The sequence below is a fragment of the Meles meles genome, chromosome 1 (assembly GCF_922984935.1).
Source record: "Meles meles chromosome 1, mMelMel3.1 paternal haplotype, whole genome shotgun sequence".
In the NCBI taxonomy this organism is placed as follows: domain Eukaryota; kingdom Metazoa; phylum Chordata; class Mammalia; order Carnivora; family Mustelidae; genus Meles; species Meles meles.
Genome location: NC_060066.1, coordinates 78,237,580 through 78,254,259, shown reverse-complemented (window position 1 = coordinate 78,254,259; position 16,680 = coordinate 78,237,580). Strand labels below are relative to the sequence as shown.

The 16,680-nt window shown below is 37.6% G+C and overlaps 1 pseudogene; it reads left to right on the top strand.

Moving 5' to 3' along the window:
• Positions 1 to 16,680, top strand: part of LOC123946204 — a 928,361-nt pseudogene that overhangs the window by 69,732 nt on the left and 841,949 nt on the right.

Genomic DNA, 16,680 nt, shown 5'->3' with positions numbered 1-16,680 from the left:
TGGCTATACCATATTTTATTTATCCATTTGCTGGTGTATGGACTTTGGGTCAGCAAGCAAGTATGATTAATGATGGGCCTTGAAGATCTTTTCAGAGAGAGGTATTAGTATAGAAAAAGTCAGGAAATGTCCAGTTTGAACTGTTTTATCAACGATGGTGAGATGAACATTCATGTACAAGTCTTTGGATATTTTCATTCTCTTGGATGGATGCTAAGAGTGGAATTGCTAGGTCATAGTAAGTGTATATTTAAGAAACTGCCAAAATGACTGTGCCATATACACCAGCAATGTACGTTTGCAGTTTCTTTATATTTTTGCAAACACATGGTATTACCAGTTGCAATTATAGCTGGGTTAGTGGATGTGTAGTTTATCTCAAGATGATATTTATTTGCATTTCTCTCATGACCATTGATACCAGGCATGCTTTCAATGTTCTTATTAGACATTCATATATCCTGTTGGTGAAATGCTTATTCAAATCTTTTGTTCCATTTTTAAATTGAGATGTTTATCTTATATTGAGCTATAAGTGTTCTTTATTTTGGAACACATCTTCTGTATCTGACATATAATTTGTGAATATTTCCACTCAGTGTGGTTTGTTTAAAAATGTTATCTTTTGGACATCAGAATTCTTACATTTTGTTGAAGTAGGATTTATTAAATTTTTTCCATATGAACATATTTTCATTTTATTTAAGAAGTCTGTATTCAGGGGCGCCTGGGTGGCTCAGTGGTTTAAGCCGCTGCCTTCAGCTCAGGTCATGATCGCAGGGTCCTGGGATCGAGTCCCGCATCGGGCTCTCTGCTCGGCGGGGAGCCTGCTTCCCTCTCACTCTCTCTGCCTGCCTCTCTGCCTACTTGTATCTCTCTCTGTCAAATAAATAAATAAAATCTTTAAAAAAAAAAAAAGAATTCTGTATTCAGGTTTTATACTTACTTTGTTAATTTTTTCCCCAAGTATTTTGCTCTTTTTGATGCTGCTGTGATCGGAATGATTTTTTCTTTTCTTTTTTAAAATTTTTTATTTATTTCTTATTTTTTTTTATAAACATATAATGTATTTTTATCCCCAGGGGTACAGGTCTGTAAATCGCCAGGTTCATACACTTCACAGCACTCACCATAGCACATACCCTCCCCAATGTCCATAAGCCCACTCCCCCTCTCCCAAGCCCCCTCCCCCAGCAAACCTCAGGTTTTTTTTGTGAGATTAAGAGTCACTTATGGTTTGTCTCCCTCCCAATCCCATCTCGTTTCATTTATTCTTCTCCTATCTCCTAGCCCCCCATGTTGCATCTCCACGTCCTCATATCAGGGAGATCATATGATAGTTGTCTTTCTCTGATTGACTTATTTCACTAAGCGGAATGATCTTAATATCATTTTTTGGACTGTTCATTGCTACCATATAAGCATTTGACTTTTATTTATTTTTGTTTATTGTATATTCTTATATCATGTGCTTTAAATTCATGTATTAGTTCTAGGAGTTTTTTTGGTAGACTCTTTAGGACACTTTACATATCGAATGAAGTCATCTGAGAGTAGACAGTTATATTACTTCCTTTTCAATATAGATGTCTTTTTTCCCCCCTGGGTTTTGCACTGGTTAGAACCAGTTTACTATTGAATAGAAGTGATAAGAACAGACATGCCTGCCTTGTTTCTGATCTTGGGGGAAATCAATCAGTTTTTCATCATGAAGTGTGAAGTTTACTGTTGTCACAGATGTCCTCTTCCAGTTGAAGAAGTTCCACTATATTCATAGTTTGTCAAGAGTTTTTATTGGGACCTTTTTGCTTTTTCCGACGTAGGTGTTTAAAGCTATGATTTTGTCCTACACACTGCATTAGTTTTATTCCATAAAATTTTACATGTGTTTTCAGTTTCATTCAGTTATTGAAAAGGTCTCGTTTCCTTCGTAATATCTGTCTATTCTTTATTTAGAGTTTGTCTTGGAAGGCAGTTCTGCATGGGACTGTGTCCCTGCACATTTTCGGAGCGGAGGAACTGACTGCTTTTGTTCTGGCTGATCTTTAAAGGATGTTTATATCACGATATAAAGGATGTTTATATCAGAAGGTAGAGATATCTCTTCCTCCTAAGTGGCGGGCAGTCACGCCTGCTGCCCTCATGAAAGATGCATGGTTCTTAGCTTCAGGTCTCCTTTCCTGGTATCCATGTGCATGGGCCACCTGGTCTTTCTTGTGTTGCGATTTGGGAACTGAGCCTTGGCAAACTGGCCCCAAAATAATGATACTCTGGCTACTGCTATTGCTTTCAGGGGAAAAAAAAAAGTCCTGTAGCTCTGGCCTAGGAGTTTTATGTGTTCTTCCAGCATCCAGAAATCTCTGGCCGGTTGACTTTTGAGCTTGTCAGTAGGGTAAAATCTTAGAATGATGAGTTTTAACATTCCGTTATTTTATTTCCCAAGGTTGGAATTTTCCAGATTTCTTCCTGTAGTTGACTTTTTAAATTTAATTCTATTTTGGTCAGAGAATATAATTAAATCATTTAAATCTTTTTAAATTCATTAAGACATTTTTATGGTTTAGCATATGGTCTGTCCTGGAGTTTTTTGTTTTTTGTTTGTTTGTTTTTTTCCCCCTCTCTGTATGCTCCATGTGTGCTTAAAAACTATGCATATTCTGTAACTGTTGGGTGGAATGTTCTATAAATGTTAGGTCAGTTTTGTTCATAGTGTTGTTCTTCTCTTCTTTCTCTTTTCCTCTAGGTGTTCTGTCAGTGAGGGTAGGATATTGAAATCTATAGGTATAATTGTTAAATTGTCTGTCTTGCCTTTCAATTATGTCAGTTTTGTTTTATATGTTTTGGGGCTCTGTTGTTAAATATATATTCATTGAAAGTGCTTGTATTTGTATTTCTATTGATCATAAAATGTTTTTCTTTGTCCCTAGGGATATTTCTTTTCTTAAAGTCTGTTTTGGCTGATATTATTATAGCCATGACACTTCTTGTACTGTTTGTGTATCTTTTTCCAGTATTTTCCTTACAAACTATTTAGGTCTTTGAATCTAAAACATGTCTCTAGGAGACAGTATATAGTTGGATCTTGCCTTTTTTTTTTTATTTTACTTTATTTAAATTCAGTTAGCCAACTACAGTACATCATTATGGATCTTGATTTTTTTATCCAGCCTGATCATCTCTGACTTTTGATTGGACTGTTCCATTCATTGATCTTTAACTGAATTATTGGTATTGTTGTATTGACAGGTACCATTTTATTGTTTTTTCTGTATGTGTTTTTGTTGTTACCCCTCTGTTCCTCCCTTACCTTCCTTAGTGTACTGTTTTATTTCCTCTTTTGATTTTTTTGAACTATTTTTTTGGGGGGGTGATTGCTCTAAGAACATTATTCATCTTAATTTATCAAGTCTATTTCCTGAAGTTGGTTGTTGTTTTTTGTTTGTGTTGTTCTGTTTTGTCTTTTTGTAACTTTCCTGGACTTGATTTAAGAACCTGTGACTCTTGTATGTGCAACTGCTCTCTCTACTCAATTTTTTGTTTTTTAATTTAGCCTCTCTTTTTAGGGGTCACTCCAGTAACTGCTTAACTTAGTTCTGTCGGTGGTTTGTCAGAGGTGACCAAACATCGTTAATCATCTTGTCTATGGATCTATGTGTTACTTTAGGGGGGTGGGGGAGACATTCAGAGAGTAGGCAGTTTTCAAGTCAGATCTAGGTTTTTCTTTCCATGGGGACACCTCTTCCCCCTTGGGTCTTTTTTACAGATGCACAGCCTGATATCTGCTCCAAAGAGGGCTATAATCTCAGGCCAAGGGAATTGTGGGCATTCTCCATTTTTCTTATATAGTGTGCTAACTTTATTGACAACGCCCTCAGGAGTGAGATATTTACTTTCTGCAGCCCCACCTGAAAGCAGGTTTTCAGGGTCTATCACTATGTCAGGGCCCCTGTGATGCGGCCACTGCAGGAGAGCCACTGTGGAAGCACCATTTTGATAGGGCCACTGTGCAGGGCGAGCTGAGGAGGGCGGAAGCACGGGGAGGCAGGGGGAAGGTGGGAGAAGCTCTTGTGAGAATGCTATAGACTCCCACCTTTCTTACCAGAAATTTCCGCAGTTTTTCATGGAAAAAACACTTCTCTGTTTTTTTGTTTGACTTTAGTTGATTTCCAGAGCCCTGAAGTTGATATTTTCGACAATTTTGCTGAGGTTACAGTTGTTTTTTTTAGGAAGAGGATTTACTAATCCCTTTTCTCTGCCACAGCCAGAAGAGGCTTCTATGCCACTAAAATTTTAGAGCTTTTTAGGAGGTGTTAAAGCTTCATTGTCTTAGTGAATCCAGTCTGTTCTCAGCACAGTTGACTCTTTGATCCCCTTGATCTAGTTTATTGACTGAATTGTGTCAAGCCATGCCAGTCAAGTCCAAAGTGTGTTGGTTTTTAGATGATCCTGCAGCATAGTCTGGTAGGAAACCTGGCTTTTATAATACCTGCTCTGGTACTAAGTGATCTCTAATTACCTGAATGACTTTAAGAAATTGATTTTATCGCTGGTGTCATTTTCCATCTCCATAAAATGGGGGATAATAACAGTCACCCTTGGGAAGACAGGTAAGAGTACAGATTTGGTGGTGGTATTATTTGGGTACTTGGGTATGCTGGCACAGTTTTCATCATCAGGGAGATCTGTGGGAGCTCATTTAGAAGATATTCTTTGTAGACGCATGGAGAGAGAGTTGGCTTTCTTAAGCCAGTCTAAAGTGACAACCCACCTCTGCTATTATGAAGACAGTTCATGATCTGTACAGTCCTCTTAGACAAGGAAATAACAGTGTGTTAAGCAGTCATGAATTTCTTAGGGTACCTCAACGCGGGGCTAGGGAAAGGGGTGGCTGTGTTTATAAGGGGCGCTAACGTATGTAAGGATGCTGAAACATCACTGAAAATACAGTGAGATGTACATAGTTGTGTTTCATACGGTTCCTCTGGGGACAACACCATGTGGGGTTGGAAAAAATATTTTGATAAACTGATTGCAATGGGGGGATGAAGCCCTCAAAGAGCATGCTTGAGTCAGGACACTTCTTTGCTCCCCTGTCTTCTAAAGTGTCTGGGTGAAGTTAAAGTCATGATGTTAGTTTTGCTGACTCAAATACACTTGGCTAAAGCCAAGTTGCTCACGACATTTGGGGCTGGGGGGCAGATACTGCTACCCCAAGTCTTTTCATTTTCATCCTTTCCTGCTCAGCTCTTGGTCTCTCTTCTCAGTGAATGTAGGACAGTAGTCTCATCCCTTGTAAAATGCTGGTATAAAGGTTGCTAAATTATCAGTATGATATCTGAGGAGCCCTTTTCTCCATTTATTACATATTTATCGACTACTTTCTTTTTGCCAGTCCCTCTGATAGGCATTGTAGGAAAAGGATTTGGCACAAGTTTCTAATCTTTTTCTTTTTTAAATTGATACTTAAATTATAAAATAAAGACCAGATGCTTCAGAGGATATAGGCTTTTTTTTTTTTTAATCAGAGTTGATTTTCCTTCTATTTCATGTTATTCTTATTGCTGCTTTTGAGATTTCTCCGTTCATCTTGCCTCTCTGGTGATCATACCTGACCTCCTTCTCAGAGACTGACTGGCCATTGTCACTGGTCGGGTATTATAGCTAAAAGTGACTGAGCAATCACTTGGTTAAAACATGACAGTTTTACAGGCAGGAAAACTAGCATTCTGAAATCAACCCAAAGTTACATCACTAGTCAGTGGTGAGGATGTATAGAACCCGGTTGTCTTCAGGCCCTGCTCTTTACAACACAGCACAACACCACAATTCAGCTACAACACAACTCCTTTTATAAGCAGGATTGATCTGTGTATCTTTTTGTCTGTTATTTATTTATCCATCAGTCCATTCATCCACCCATCTGTCCATCCATCCATCCATCCACCTACCCATCATTTATTCCTCCATCTCTATCCTATTTCTTTTTCCTCAGACTTTAGAGGATAGTACATAAAAATTAATTTTAAAGGTATGTATTTAAAACTTATTTTGGTTTCTATAACTAACGTGATACGAAAATACTTCTCTTTGTCTTCTGTCAATGTTCTTTGTGATTTCACAGGCTCATCTCAGAGAAAGAAGGTATAAAGACAGGCTTTCAAAAGATTTTAGCAGAAAATTTTATGATAGAAGAAAATTTCATGGCTCCAGCTTTAAAAAATTGCGATTAATTATTTTTATTTCCACTGCAGAACTGCATGCTACTTGGAGGACGGAAGAATACAGATGTTCCCCTGGAAGGATATTTAGTAACACCAATACAAAGAATTTGCAAATACCCTCTCCTTTTGAAGGTATTTTATGTGTTTATTTCACTGTAGTATTTTCCTTGTATCTGCATATTTTGCTGCATATTTTGCTTTAAAATGTTTTTCTTTTAAATAATCTGATTTTCTAAAAAAAGGGCAGATTATACTTACTAGGGAAAATAGCTATTTCATCACATATATATGGATTAGGAAACAAATCTTTTAGGAAAAGAGACTTTTTAGTGCTCTTTGTAGAAAACTTATCCGTTTGAGTTTCATTTAGAGTAAATGCATTAGTTTCAAGATAGATCCCATTAAATACCTTATGACAAGTTTATATTGCATATTGTCTACAGGGTTCGTTATCTTAAGTAAATCCACTATTGTTGTATTTTTTGACTTCCCCTTACACTGGTCTCCTCTTGATGCTAATGAACTTAAAGTGAAAGTTACCTAATTTCACAGTTTGGTTTTTGAATCAGTATTCAGGGAATGTTGTGGGTCACATGGGACAATAAATGGTAGGATGTAGAACGACCGTGCTAAGCAAATACTGCCTGTGGATGCATTAATAGTCATAGGCCATTGTCTCATTACAATGACTAAAAGTGTTACTGTGAAATACACATTTTAATGTGCTAATTATGCTTGTACTGTAAGAATATGTGAATAGATTAGAATAGCAATTCTGGAAATGGTGCTTCTTGGAACTAGAACAGCAGTTTGGGTTGGCGGTTGAGCACAGGAACTCTGAGTTCAGATCCTAAGTATTCTGCTTACTATGACTGAACACATAACCTAACTTCTTTTTTTTTTTTTAAGATTTTATTTTTATTTATTTGACAAACAGAGATCACAAGTAGGCAGAGAGGCTGGCAGAGAGAGAGAGAGAGGGAAGCAGGCTCCCCGCTGAGCAGAGAGCCGGATGCGGGGCTGGATCCCAGGCCTCTGGGATCATGATCTGAGCCGAAGACAGAGGCTTTAACCCACTGAGCCACCCAGGTGCCCCCACATAATCTAACTTCTTAAAGCCTTGGGTTTTTATTAATGAAGCAGAAAAAATGATGATGAAATTGTAGCGTATGTCTGCAAGGATGTGTATAATGGATGTGTATGTCTGTGTATGTGTGTATATACATATATACATACACACATATGGAAAATGTATTACATAAAAATAGTAATTCAACTTTTATGCAAATCATTTAGCACAGTATGTACTCCGTATATGTTAGTTATTATGTACTCCGTATATGTTAGCTGCTATTATTCATATATATTTGATTCTGATTTATCTTAATAGATGAACTACTGCTTGCTCTCTAAATTTTTAAAATATTTCAATATGTTATGCACATATCAACTGGTGTTCTTATTGATTTACTTTTTGAGAAACAAATGTAAGGAATTTGAACTTAAAAAAAATTTTTTAACTACAACTTCCATGAGTTGCATAATTGGGTTTTTGTGTAAAATTTCTTTGAAAACAATTTCTCCTTATTAAAAAAACAAGTCAAAATTGCTTGCTTAAGCCACAGAGGGAAGCTAACATGGGGATCTTCAGTTTTGCAGACCTTTAATATGGTCTTCAGTTCAGTAAGATTGGGGCAAACGTGACTCCTGTCTTTCTGAGAGTCCTTTCAGACTCTTGACTTGGTGACTCAGATCACGTCAGCTATTCCTGGCCCTGATTTTGGAATCCCAGGCATTTGTTTGTTGTAAGAGTCAGAAGGGATAGTGCTATTAAGAGAAGGATATCATGCTAAGTAGTTGTTCTAAATCACTTCTGGATGGGGATGACCACCAGATAGGGTTGGCTGATCTGACCTCTCCAAAGATAGAACAATGGACACATCCTTGCTTAGGAAGAAAAAGATCAACTCAGAGCTCCTTCGAGAAGTGGAAAGATGACATCTTTCCCCTTCTTTGGATGATTATCTTCACAAAGAAACATGAAGAAACTATTTATTTGTGTAGTAGATATGTTGGTGTTGATAATTTTGTTGTTGTTGTACCATTGTGCCTATAGTCTCTTTGATTTTGGTTGGTTTTATTTATTCGGAGAAAAGCATTAGGGGTTAGGCTGTGTGTTATACAATCTATCGGTCATCTTTGTGGAACTTGAAATTATTGGCATGGCCAACCAGTACAATGTTGATTAAAAGTAACTGACAAACGATTAGTACTACTCATTTTTCTTGCTGTTTCACATTGTCTACATTCATGTCTCAACTTCACAGATACGCACTGGCACAATTCCATAGGACCTCAAATCACAGTCTGCAGACTGACTTGACCACTTCACATAATTTACAAATACTTCTGCACTTTAGAATTTTTAGAGAAGCCAGCATATCTCTTTTATGGATTTGTGATCCAACATAAGTTTTTAAATCTTGTCTTGGGAGTGATGTAATGTGCACTCTTCTGGTGCTAGCCCTGCAGAACGGAATGTGAACATACTGAATGCAGGGTCAAAGTTTATGGCAGAAGTTTCAACAGCAACAGACCTCAAGAGAGTATAACAACTGCATAGTTTCCCATTGGATGTTAAGAATGAAGAAACTTATTTTAAAGACTTGCCCCAGGATTTCTGTAATTGTGTTAGTTAATGTGATGATGGCAACTGTAGTAAAGAGACAAATGACTAATGAAAATCAATGTGGTCACAACTGTCTAGACAGTGGGTGAAGATGTTTAATTTCGTGCTTCTAAACAAAACCTTTTAATATATTTAAAAGATTAAAGATCACGCTTGCTCTGATATCCTGAATGGACAAAACCATAAAATGCCAAAAAAAAAAAAAAAAAACCCAAATCAAAACAACAACAAAAAAAGCTTTGGAGAGGCCTATGGCAATTCATTCACTGTAGAAAGTGAAACTGAGTTATTGGTGTAAATAGCATAAATTGCTCCGTTAGTGATGGAGTATCATGGAACTTGTAAGTTACTTATTTTGCTAGAGTATAAGACATCATTTAAAAATTTTGCTTTACTCATGGCATGTTTTTGTAGTTTCTCAAAAGTGTTTTAGGAAATAAGGCATTGAAATTATTTTTGAAATTATGGGACATATTTATTTAAAGACTTACTGTTCCGCTAAGACTCTAGGAAGACATACAGAGTTCTATTTCTGTTGGAGCAGAGGTCAATCTTATAAACAAATTACATGCTGCAGGTGAGATATTTGACAATTCAAAAGGAGAAATCTAATTTAGTTTTTAAAACAAAATAATTTTAAGGCCAAAAAATTAAAGGAGCTGCAAAATGTGTGTCAGGGTAACGTACATTCATTGATCTGAATTTCAGTGGAGTTTGTGATGTCCCTTCTGAAGGTGGCTCTCACGATCTCTGCAGTTCTCATTTCCTGGTCATTCTGAACCTGCTATACCAGAAAGCTGAAGATCAAAGGGCGATTAGGTTTTTTTTGTGTATAAACAGGAGTTGCTGAAGCGGACTCCAAGGAAACACAGTGTCTACGCAGCAGTAATGGAAGCCCTCCAAGCCATGAAAGCTGTCTACCCCAACATAAACGAGGCCAAGAGGCAGATGGAGAAGTTAGAAGTTTTAGAGGAATGGCAGTCTCACATTGAAGGCTGGGAGGTACATTTACTCTACTCAACAGTGGAGCTTAAAATAGTTGTGTTATGTCTTATGCTGCATGTAGAATTGTTGACAGTGGATGGAGCCATAAATGGTCATTTTCCCAGATAATGCCAGAGGGCTATAACCATTTCTGCAAAGTGCTGTCATTATTATTTTTAAATCTCTTTAGAGTGGCAAGTTAATTGACTTAACGTCAACCTGAAAGCTTTGTCATAGAGCCTTCTAATGTTGTGTGGGTTATAAGCTTTGGTATTTCAGTATTTGTGCATCTTGATTATCCTTTTCCCTGCCTACCTTTGATCAATAAGTACATAGCCTGAAACCTGGAGAGAGTAAGGAAGGGGAGTAACGCCCCGTATGTGTTCTATGATACTGTTATTTTCAGATTCTAAATTAGGTGTTTGATGATGAATTTCATGTTAAGATCACTTAATCTCTTAAACTGCATTTCTTTGCAATTATTTCATCATTTCTAAGTGAAGAAACTGTCTTATGATGTGATTTTCAAGGTCCATTCAAGATGAAAAGTCTTACGGATTTATGACTCATTAAAGAAAGATTTTTTTAAATGATAAAAGAAGCAAACAAAGAATGATATTCAGACTCTGTTATATGTTTTCATCCATGGTAACTTTGAATCCTTGTTATTTCATGGGGTTGGAGCCCTGTGTTATTTTAGTGCTATATAAAGCATAAACTGAAATTTTGTCTTTAAATTGACTTAATTGAGATGAGATGAGCTTTCAACCGGGATCATTTAGTTTTATAAAGTAAAGAAATTAAGACATTTTTTAAAGGGATAGAGAAGATTTAAAATGTTTCCAACCAAATAATGTTTTCACACAAATTCGATAGAATTGCTTTGTATCTTTAGGACCTTATAATTGACTGATTTGTTTCATATCTTCAATATGTTGGTTTCCATTTAGATCTAAAATTAAATCCATTCAAAAATTATATCCATTCAGATTTGCAAAGAAACCTCAAACGTTGACCTCTGGGAATTCACCAGTTTATCCACCCTTCACCATGAAATTTTCAAATCCAGCTAGGATGGAAGTTTTCTCTTCATCTATATTCTTTCATTTCAAGTGTCCAGGGGGACCTCCCATTTCAGCATGAATGCTAATTATTTCAGTCAGTTAAAATGGTTGTGTGTTTTGCAGTTGATTCATGATGATAATTCCTTTCTTGGGGAGCACTTGGCCTGCTGGGTTGAGGAAAATGGACTGAAGTTTGCTTTTGTCGTTCTGTTGTCACGCGAGCATTGGAAGAAAAACTGAACATGCTTTAAACTGCAGGGTTTCTCATTGATATTTGCCAGGCCTTTTCCCAAAACAAAACCTCACAGGTTCTTCTCGGTACTCTAGGGGAATGGAATCTGTCATAATTTTGTTCCTCCTCATGTATATTCTAAAAAAAAAATGTATCTACTGCAGAATTAAGAGATTCTTTAAAAAGTTGATATTTCTTGCTCTGGGCATGGCAGTTACTCAGAGGAAGAATGTGTGTGGATCATGTTCCGTTACTTACAGCCCCTAACAGGGGGTGCCTCAATCTCACCAGCGCTCTCTGTTTACAACAAACAGTTGAAGTGAAGAGGAAAATGCAGCATCGGGACAGAGGAAACTGGCTGCAGGAAATCAGATATTACTACAGTCCCAGCAGGCACAGAGGAGATCATATGAGTTCAGGTCCCAAAAAAGGGCAGTGACGCAGATTCTATTGGAGTAGGATTTGAATATAATTGCATAAGACACAGCCAGGCTACTTTGGGGGGTTTTGGGACATTGAGGGAACGGAGTTTGGAGGAATGCCCAGCTAACTGGTTGGCAACTTTTGATAAGAACATGATTCCTCATCTCAGTCCACCAGCTTGGAGAGAGGGGGAAAGCTCTTACAATACTCACACCTGGTCTGTTCCTGGAAGCTTTGGAGAAACTGCTGATAGGACTCCCGATTTGTCCAGGAGAGAGGGGTAGTCTTACAGGATGAATGCAGGCCCTGGGAGGGAAGGAGGATAGTTACAGAGCTTTCTCTGAATTGCAAACAAAGATTACTGCTCAGCTTGCAGAGAGCTTTGTGTATGTTTAGAGTAGCTCTCGTGGGATTAGGACACCGCCAAGGGCAGATGTCAGGTGGCAGGCTGGCCAAGAATGGAGAGTTCCTTAAAAAGCCTTTGAGGTGAGAAGTCTTGAGCTAAGAAGGCTGGGAAACAACTCCCTGTCTAGTTCCTTCCCCAAGCTCCTGCAGACCCTTGAGGACCACCTGAGGGATGACACCCTCGCTCCAGTAACTATAAAATTTCTTGAATGGGATCTGAATTTGATACAGCATGAATTAGCATTGTTTTCACCTTAGGTGGATTATTTATTTCATGTAAGTCACTTAATTATCCAGTCTTATTTTCTCATTAATCAAATGAAGGCTTTTTATAGTAAAATCTGTCTGGTATCTTGCCTGTCTAATATTTTGTGCTATAAATTATCGTTACATTCCTTTATGTTGAATTTAGGTAAACAAGTGATTGAAATCTATGGTCCCAAATTAGATAACACAGAGGTGAAACATGATTTTCTGTAGTCCGGACTCTAACCCTTACTTTGGGGATGATATATCAGACCTCTCCCACATAGTATGTGGATTATTACAGGAGTCAAACGAAATAAGTGGAAGTGCTTTGAATACTGTAAAATCCTATGCAAATGAGAAGTATTTTAAAGCTCTGGTTCAATGGTAGGATTTTTACCGTTGAGAAATTCCTATTTGTCTAATACAAGCTCCTGACTACTGAGGGTATTATATCACTTCACTTAAGGTTAGATACCTCCAAGTCACAGAAACTAAAAGAAAAATTAATTTTAAAAGATATGGAGTAGCTCACAGAATCAGTAGAAAAGCTACACTCTCAAGGGTGTCTAGGCAGCCAAAACTGGTAGGTAGGTTCATCAGTGCCCTGAGTAAAATGGATAGACTCTAATAATGTTTTCTACCATTTTATTACATCACTCAAGATTCAAGATCAAAATCTAAGATTCCTGTAGTCTTGCCTAGGGGAGGACAGAGGTCCTTGTTGGCCAGTCAGCCACTTCCCTTTTGAGGAAAGGCTGATCTTCCATTGTATGCAATCTTGGTGAGCCCTTAACCGTTGGCTGAGGTTTTATAATCCCCATTACACAGATTTAAAAAGTGAGGGCCCATATGATTTACCCCAAGTGCTTATAGCTAATGGATGGCAGAGTTTAAACCTATATTCCTTGTCACCGTGTAATATTGTATCTACTCAGAAAAAAAATTAAGCTAATTCTTTAGATTACGTTGATTGCTTGCCATTTAGAAGTAAATTTACTATAGAAATTAGGTGTTTGTCATCATTTACATAGTGACTGCCATTACAGAAGATCTGTAGTTTAATTGCTCAGATTTGAAGTTCTGCCTTTTATTAGTCTAATTTATGATATCTCAGTTTTATGTCTTCTCCAACATTCAGAGCATTGCACAGGATATTCTACCAAAGGTAATTGTAGGGCAGTGATCAGTGTGCTTGGAAAGGAAGTTCATTAGTTGTTTAATCAGAGTCACTGATTCATTTCATAGAGCAGGACCAGTCGCCGTCTTGGTCTGCTTTTTGGCTGATTGATAGTATTGTAATGGTAACTCTAATCTTTGGAGTCCTAATGAACTCTGTCAACAAGGGAGTATCAAAAAGCATTATATCACTTGGTAATTCAGCTTTATATCCGTGATAGCCCTGTTTGGAATAGACCTCTCAAATCTGAAAACAATCATATTCAAAGATAAGAGGGAGAATTATTAACATATGAAGGTGCTGGAAAAAATGAGATCAAAATAGTTACTGCATTTTATGAAATAGAAACAGAATAGAAATTTGACACCTCTTGGCTTTCTGCGTGGAGAAATATAATGGCACAAAACCGTTTTAACATCCATTTCCTGCTTTTTATATATGATTGTGTCTGACAGTATATTGACTTCAAGTCATGTTCTCTTACTTTATGAGTATGAGTCTAACAGAGGTTGTGATGAGAATTTTTTTTTCTTTCTACAAGGTGATTTGGTAGATACAAATTTGTCTACTGCCTTGAGACAGAATTGATTTATAGATGGCTCTTGTTACTTAAGGACAGGTGGTTTGGGAAGAAGGCCATTGAAAGTCAATCTATGTAGAAAGGGAGCAGAATTTCCTGAGTGGGAGGGGGGAAGGTTGATTGGGACTTCATTTCGATAAAACGAACATTTATGTTATTAGTTTTATCTAATAGATGACAGAATCTAGGTTAAAACATCAGTTAATAAATTGAATCTCAAAAAGAGTGAACCAAATGCTGAATATTGCTGTGGGACATACATTTTATGACAGTCTATGATAAAATGATGTGATATTCTTCATTTCATGTTTAACTTTTCTAGTAGATTTAAAAGGTTTTTTGAAAGAATATTCAAATGCTTCATTCATTTTCTCGAGACACTCCTTTGATACTGAAATCATTCTCTTATGAGACGCTCACCTAGTTGTCATTCTTGTCAATTTTCTTTTCTTCCACAGTGAGTGGGTCTAGCTCTTGTTAGATCTTCATCTGTCAGTGCTTTGTATATGATTGGGGGAAGTTTCAGGGCCTCCTGTCATCCTCCTCCTTTGCCAAGATTATGCCTCCTCTCTGCAGTCTGCATTTTTCCAGTATTGACATTCAACATTGAGTTGACAAGATGAATGGGGTAGACTCTGGTGTTAAGCAGGGAGCGCTGACAGTGGGGTCAGATAATTAGTGACTAGTTTCCTATTATAGTGATTTTTTGCCTCCTCATAGCTGCAAAGAATCAGTAATGAACCCTTCCATAACATATTAAGAGAACTTAACATAAAAAGATTTACCTTTCAAATAATCCAGATGTGGTTTAGCAATAGTATTTTCATTGGGTCTTTTTCAGAGGTGGGGCTTTGTTCTATTGTTGCAGTGCTTCATAAATCATTTTAATGTTTGAAGACACACTGGAAATTAGAAAAGGGGCCATAAAATAAATCCACACGCTCCTGTCTTTTCTGGGTGTTGTCATTTTCTGAAAGCATACTTTGTCACCTAACTTGTGTCCACCTATGGAAATTCATCATATTCCACATTAAATTAAATTACATTAAATTCTGTAATGGCACTTCGAATTTACTAGTCTTTCATGTATGCTGACTATATAATTCACACCTGACTATACCTCCAATTCATAGAATCAAAATTATTCAGCTTCTTAACAAATGAGATTCTGAATTGTCACCATTTTCTGGCTGGATCTTGACCATGAGACACCCACAGTGGGAAGAGGAGCCATTGGTGAGGAGGGTTGCCAATATGGACTGCCACTGGGTCCTGGCTTTAGTGACTGAAGTCATGGGAGGGTTGCCAATATGGACTGCCACTGGGTCCTGGCTTTAGTGACTGAAGTCATGGTTTGCTCCATCCATTTCAGACTGATCTTTTCACCCTATCAGAAGGTGATACTGAAATGGTGTACTTTGTATGTCTGACAAAGAAAATCCCTAACGAGTGATTGAAACCTGAAACCATGATATGGAGTGAACTATATAGTTAATGATAAACAAATAATCATACACACACAGCTATCTCTAAGAGTGTTAATTCAGGCCAGCTCTCATTTTGTTGCTACTCTGTTACTGCAGTGATCACACTGCATTTAATTCTATGCTTTCATATCTGTTTCTTCCACTAGAATCTGGAACAGGGGTCAAGTCCCAAGCCTTTGCACCTGCTGGGACCAAGGTGAAGGAGGAGGGATGAGATAGGTTTCCACAGACTGGACTAGAAAGAGAAGCTTTTGGAAGGAGAGGCACTGGATGAGTAGATTCCCACCCATGGTGCAGTTATTAATGGGTGGTTACTTCTCCCCTTGAACGGCCACTCAGCCTCCCTTTCCTGATTTAATAAAAGTGGTCAGGATTAGAACCATCCATGGAACGTCCTTGCTGGGGCTTTGTTGTATTTAGTTATATATATATATATATATATATATATATATATATATATATTTCATCACAGGTGTGATTTTACATGATAAATGTTGCTTCTTAAAGGGAAATGCATGTTAAAAAGGATAAATCATCTAGATGAAAAAAGTACATTATTTTGGTTATTTTTTAAGGGATTGCTGAGACAGCAAAAGTCTGAATCATATGGGTAAACACATTATTTAAAAATATCTGTACTGGGGCGCCTAGGTGGCTCAGTGGGTTAAAGCCTCTGCCTTCGGCTCAGGTCATGGTCTCAGGGTTGTGGGATCGAGCCCCACACCGGGCTCTGCTCAGCAGGGAGCCTGCTTCCCCCCTCTCTCTCTGCTTGCCTCTCTGCCAGCTTGTGATCTCTCTCTGTCTGTGTCAAATAAATAAGTAAAATCTTTAAAAAAAATCTGTATTGAATATGTACATATACATATTACATTATGGGCAATAGCTTTCGGATAGTCCAAAATTAATGATTTATAAAAGCCCTCTTATTTTTTTTTAATACTTTATTTATTTGACAGAGAGAAATCACAACTAGGCAGGCAGAGAGAGAGGAGGAAGCAGGCTCCCTGCTGAGCAAAGAGCCTGATGCGGCGCTCGATCCCAGGACCCTGGGATCATGACCTGAGCCGAAGGCAGAGGCTTTAACCCACTGAGCCACCCAGGCGCCCCCCTCTTACTTTTTAAAATAATTCTTTATACCTTGCCTTCAAATGTTCGTTTATGACTCTATG